The sequence below is a fragment of the Haliotis rubra genome, unplaced genomic scaffold (genome assembly GCF_003918875.1).
Source record: "Haliotis rubra isolate DU_JTF1 unplaced genomic scaffold, ASM391887v1 Scf847, whole genome shotgun sequence".
Lineage (NCBI taxonomy): Eukaryota > Metazoa > Mollusca > Gastropoda > Lepetellida > Haliotidae > Haliotis > Haliotis rubra.
Genome location: NW_025767576.1, coordinates 128,121 through 134,397, shown reverse-complemented (window position 1 = coordinate 134,397; position 6,277 = coordinate 128,121). Strand labels below are relative to the sequence as shown.

At 40.8% G+C, this 6,277-nt stretch overlaps 1 long non-coding RNA gene across 1 annotated transcript; it reads left to right on the top strand.

Moving 5' to 3' along the window:
- Positions 1-4,299: 4,299 nt before the first annotated feature.
- LOC124262616 lies at positions 4,300-6,025 on the top strand. Its single transcript, XR_006894653.1, has 2 exons — positions 4,300-4,544; positions 5,460-6,025. It is a non-coding gene; the product is annotated as an uncharacterized LOC124262616 (long non-coding RNA).
- Positions 6,026-6,277: the final 252 nt, after the last annotated feature.

Here is a 6,277-nt window from a genome sequence, read left to right as displayed (position 1 = left end):
ACATGTATTTGAAGGCCGCCATATAGCTGGAATATTGCTGACTGCGGCGTGAAACTAAATCTAAAACCTGAAAAAATCATTGCCTTTTTCCTTACATGGGAATTGTCTGTCCAGTTATTTGTCACTATTTTTAAATTTGATGAAATGTCTGTGTAATAAATATATATGTTTCCTTTATTACATTTATGTTATTACTGAATGAGCAACTGAATTTTGAAAAAACATCCATAAAATATTTGGCTGAAGCGGCTGAAGTGATGTAAAACTTGAATTGTTGCTGAAACGAGATATTTTACATGCGTTTCCAGAAATGTGACGCACCTTGTCTATGTCCACTATTCTTGAGTATGCGTAAATGGGAGGCCACAGAATAACGTTGTAACAACGAAAGCATATAATAACGTTGCGACAACGTGAGATTGTTAGCTGGGTACAACCTTACGCCACAGAGTAAACTTACTTTCAGTCAGGTAAGTGAGTGAGTTAATATTTACCGTCACATCGGCAATATTTCAGCCATATCATGACGAGAACAATTTAATTAATATCAATATTAAAATCAATAAATCTAGAACATAACAATCTGTCTTCAGTCAAGTAAGCGAAAAATGAAATAAGTTCACACATTTCACATACGACAAAAACATCGCTATCACAAACACATTTAAGTGTCAGAAATACTTAAATACATAAAAAAATATACAACCAACATTTAAACAAGTGTAAACTTTCCACCCAATTAGAATTTGTAGCTTCTCGTGTCATTCCGACAAGCCTTGTGGGTCACGGAAAGAGACGAGTAGTTACGAATGCCTAATTCGCTGTCTGCCACTTAGGGACTGCTGGGTAATATTGCACGGATATCCCGTGCGTGGCAAGAATATGAAGCACCTCGCTCGCGATGCACTTGACAATCAGAGAAGGTATGTGCGTCGAACGCGAAAGGACCGACACTCCAAGCGTCACTGATGTAAGTAAAAAGACAGTTAAAAAGCGGATATCTTATACATCCTTAACATTTACCAGAAACATGAAGCTAGTCTCCTTTCAGATAGATATTTGTTGACTGAATTTTACAGTGAAAAACGTTTGCATGCCAGGTCCTAAAGGCGCTGGACTGATATGGAGGGGTGGACACAAAGTTAAGGTTTTAGTCGTTCATTTGAAGTACTGAGTTTCAGTTCATTTAGTAAATAATGTATTTGTTATTGTTTCTGGGGTGGTGGGGTAGCCTAATGGTTAAAGCGTTGGCTCGTCACGCCGAAGACCCGGGTTCGAATCCCACATGGGCACAATGTGTGAAGCCCATTTCTGGTGTCCCCCGCCGTGATGTTGCTGGAATATTGCTAAAAGCGGCATAAAACCAAAGTCAGTCAGTCAGTCAGTCTGTCTTATTGTTTCTACAGATTACCTTTACATAAGATAAAGGTAAGAGTTCCACCCGCTTTAAATGTTTTCTATATATTAGGATTATATCGAGGGTTTAGGATTAGGGGTTAGGTTCAGGAATAGTGTTAGGGTTAAACAAATTTTTAATATAGATTGATAAAATAAACCGGGGGTTACGGGCAAAAATCTGGTAAGAGTTCCTCCCGTTCCCCCATCCCAAATAATATTTATAAATATACTAAACTTATTAACAAAACTTAACGCAACAATTACTAGAGAACTCACAAAATGACTAAAAGTCCAAAATTTAATTAAGGTTAGCTTTAGAGTTAAGTTTTGGGTTGGGGAAACGGAAGGAACTCTTTCCTCCGCCAAATCTGACAGGTGACAGATCAGGACGCGACACCGACCAGACAAGGTGAAAGAAGCACATTGAATCGAATCTAAGCAAAGTCTGATCTCCCATATTTATCCGTTTATAAAGTCAGGTACGCACCTTTCCCCAATCTCCAGGCTTTCACAACAATGTTATATGCAGGTTTTATGCTTTTCTATGCATTGTATGCGTTCGTGTGATATTTGGTTCAGTCAAAGAAGCGTACAGTACACTACTACAAAAAGGCGTACATCAGACCGTATATTACCCTCGAGAGAAGCATACAACTTATATTATTCTTTTTTGGTCAGAGCAATGTTTGGTCAAAACATGGGCCCTTCAACATGGACAAGTCACATTTAGATTGGTATATGTGCTCAATTTGGGCCAATGTGGATTGTATTCTTGTCTCTGGTGGTTGCGCAGATCGATGCTCATGCTGTTGATCACTGTATTGTCTGGTCCAGACTCGATTATTTACCAACCGCCGCTATATAGCTGGAATATTGCTGAGTGCGGCGTAAAACTAAACTCACTCATAATAATCAGATTGCTTATGTGACTTTTAAAAATAAACATGATATTGTTCTTCTATACTAAAAGATATCTCTACCGTGTTATATTAAGCATCTTGGGGGAAACCTACCGATCGGCCTATAATAGGCCTAACGGGATATTATAGGCCGTTCTGCCTATTTTGCTATATGCCGATCGGGCTATATTTGAACATTTTTCTAATTATTTCACGAATTATCAATTTCCGCACGAAATGGTTATATTTGATCATAGAGATGAATAGGTAATCGACCTCCTCAGCTTGAAAAAATTAAGTTTTGGGACAAAATGGAAATTTATATCATGTTCAGGAAAAGATGTTTCATTAAGACCACAATTTTTCATAGATTTTCCTTTTGAAATCTAAAGCTGAATATTTTATGTCATTAATTTTCAGTGAAAATTGTCAAAAATATTATGGACTTATATTTAATTAGCAATTTCCAAACTTCTTTATTATGTGATGAAAATTCTCAAAAATGGTTTGAATGAGAACCTTAGGACATCAAAACTTGAATGATGTTAATATCCTCATGCGGAAATGCACCACTTCCAATTTATTTGATAAATATCGTAATTATAGGCCAATCAGCCTATAGTAAAATAGGCAGAACGGCCATAATATCCCGTTTGGCCTATTATAGGCCGATCGGTAGGTTTCCCCAACCTGTTAAGTACAGTTTTGCGCCGAACTATTGTAGTTAACATGCGAGGAGGCTTCAGACCAAGTTTCAGCTGGGAGGACCGTGTAAAGTACTCACGGAGATAGAAAGAAAATTGTTATTGGCGTTTATTTCGTTGTTTTGAACAAAACTAAATTTTGATTGTTAAATATTCTATGACTACCGTTTTTCACAACTTTTTGTAAAATGATCCTGAGTAGATGAGTTTGCAGGAGAGCAAATAGTGTCATTTTTACCCTTTGACCTTTTATCACTCGGACCCGTGAAGGTCCGGGTTAGAATATTGATCTTCAGTAACCCATGCTTGTAAGAGGCGACTAACGGGATCGGGTGGTCAGGCTCGCTGACTTGGTTGACACATGTCATCGGTTCCCAGTTGCGCAGATCGATGCTCATGTTGTTGATCACTGGATTGGAGACTCGATTATTTACAGACCGCCGCCATATAGCTGGAATATTGCTGAGTGCGGCGTAAAACTAAACTCGCTCACTCACTTTCATTACTCAAAATGTACATTTCTGATGCAAGATATAGTATGCGAATGTCGATGTACTTTTCATAGGTTTGCGTTCATAATATGGTATTTTGGATGATTAGAGGACCAAATTAAAAGGCCTGGTTGGGAAAAAGTTATTTTCGTATTTGTTAAAACTACCTAATTTAATGAAGTAATAAACAAACGCCAAAAAACATTGTTTCTATTTCCGTGAGTTCTTTAGTTTGAGGAAAAGATATAGTATGCTCATGACACAGGGAGTGACAGTGCGCCTGAAGTGATTTAATGCTTACACTGATGATTTCACATACAATCAAATCATTGCAATCACGAACATATTCAGGGACAGAAATACCAGAATACATAATTGTTTGACACAATTCATTGTCAGAAAAGGGCGGTGGGGAAGCCTAGTGGTTAAAGCGTTCGCTCGTCAAGCCGAAGACCCGGGTTCGATTCCCCACATGGGTAAATTGTGTGAAGCAAATTTCTGGTGTCCCCCGTCGTGATATTGCTGGAATATTGCTAAAAGCGGCGTAAAACTAAACTCGCCCACCCATTGTCAGAAATCATCGTTGAATACTTCGTTCAAGCCATTGTCCTTCGTTTAAAGATCCTGCTTCAGACCTGTTCGAACCAATTCACTTTGTCATCCTGGGACATAGCTTCGTTCAGGGACTTCAACCAGTCTGCCCCCTGCATGAGGCATCTGCGCGCCCGTGGATTGGATTGAAGGGGAGACTGGCTCGGATGGAAGAAGAGATGGAAACCCTTGGAGCAGGTTTTCACGGCATTTTTTTTTCAAGTAGGAGAGAATGACGTGTGTTCGTCAACCGAACCACAGAACCTGGTTCAGGATTTGCTGGATCCTCTGAACTACCTGCGGTGACTACGGCCGGCTAAGTCAGTGATTAGGAAGTCTTTTTTAAGGGTAAAACCATGGAACGTGTCTGCCTAAAGGCGGAAGGTGGAGGAGGCGGACAGGCGTCTGAAGAGGATGTTAAGACGCCGTCTGGATGCGACCTAGACTTGCACAAGCCTGAGGTAAAATTAATAGTTCAAATGATAATTTCTAAAAATAAATAGCACACTGGGGTCCTTAGATGTACTGTCCGCTTATCTAGACTTGCCTCTTGGAAGGATAGAATTACTATACCTCCATGGGCTCAGCATTCAGTACAGCCTTGGAGCAAGGCAAGATTCGACCCTATGGAACAAATTGCGCAGATCGACGCTCATGCTGTTGATCACTCTATTGTCTGGTCAAGACTCGATTATTTACAGACCGCCGCCATATAGCTGGAATATTGCAGAGTGCGGCGTAAAACTAAACTCACTCACCCTATGGAACAACCTGCATACGAGAATGGGAGCTGCACTGCCAGCTGGTGATGGCCCTTACTTGACCCAAAACGCCAATGACCAGTTCTGCCTTTCTACGTAAGTGTATGTGTTTTTTTAATTATCATAAATGGAATAATCGCAAATGGAAAAATCGTAACCCATGCTGTTTTCGTTAGATTGACTTAATTCCAAATATCAATATAGTGGTTTCAACCCATTGATTGTACAGCAGAAGCAGAGGGGTTCACTGTTCGAACTTGCTGTTGTCAGGATGGCGCAGGTCATCGCTGGCTGCAACCGTTACATTTATCTATTTCATGTGCGTGTGCAACAATTATTGTGTCGGATTTATGTTGTTGCACTTAAGAGGCGGTGGGTTAGCCTAATGGTTAAAGCGTGCTGAAGACCCGGGTTCGATTGCTCACATGTGAACAACGTGCGAAGCCCATTTCTGGTGTCTTTCGCCGTGATATTGCTGGAATATTGCAAAAAGCGGCGTAAAACTAGATTCACTCTCACTTGCCTAAAGACTGACTTAGTTTCACCATAATGATCACTACATACCCCTCTAATCCAGCGTCATGTTCACTCACTCTACCAGCTGTTTTGTTCCAGAGACGACACCTGTCATCCGTTTTGGGGACGCCGAGGAAAGAACGTCTATTGCAAGCCCAACCTTCAAGTGAAGAGAAAAATGACCGACTATCATCCCGGGCCCTCCTGGGAAAGTCATCCGGGCCCTCCTGGGAAAGTTTCGTGAGGTGACACTCGGGTGAATGAAGAGGTCGATGCCCATGATGTGAAGGTTTAAAGGCGTTTTGTTCAAGTGGGAGAGAATGACAACTGATCTCCAGAGACAAGTCCAGATTATGTTGGTTCTGGACTCTGTGGTGCAAAAAGGCCGGGATCATTGGAAGCGTATTATTGAGGGTCTAGTTGAATAACATAACGGTGTCTGCCTATAGACGAAATGTGGAGCCGAGGAAGAGGCGTTTGAAGAGGATGCCAAGGTGCAACTGCTATACGAGGAAGGGTTTGGTTGGGACAGTGTCCACCTGACTCAAAAGCCAATGCACAATTCTGACTTACTAAGTTTTGACTTTCTATCCGTAAGTTTATATTGAAGCACGTTTCATCAAATCGAATCTAATACTTATTGACAAGGAAACTGGTAATACCAATTCTTGTTCATGATTTATTCGTCTGTGGCGCTGCATTTCCCTGTGCAGAGTTGCATCCCTTGGGCATACCTGGATTTTATGGTCGTGACATCCGCCAAGTTGTTTCTTGGTGCTGTTGTACAAAACAACCTCAGCGCTAAGCTTTGTACAACAGCACCTTGGGCATCATACCCATCCCTTCCACAAAAGTAAGCAGACACATTGATCGAACTGGAACACTTCTAAAGGCAATGTAAAACCCAGATTGTAACT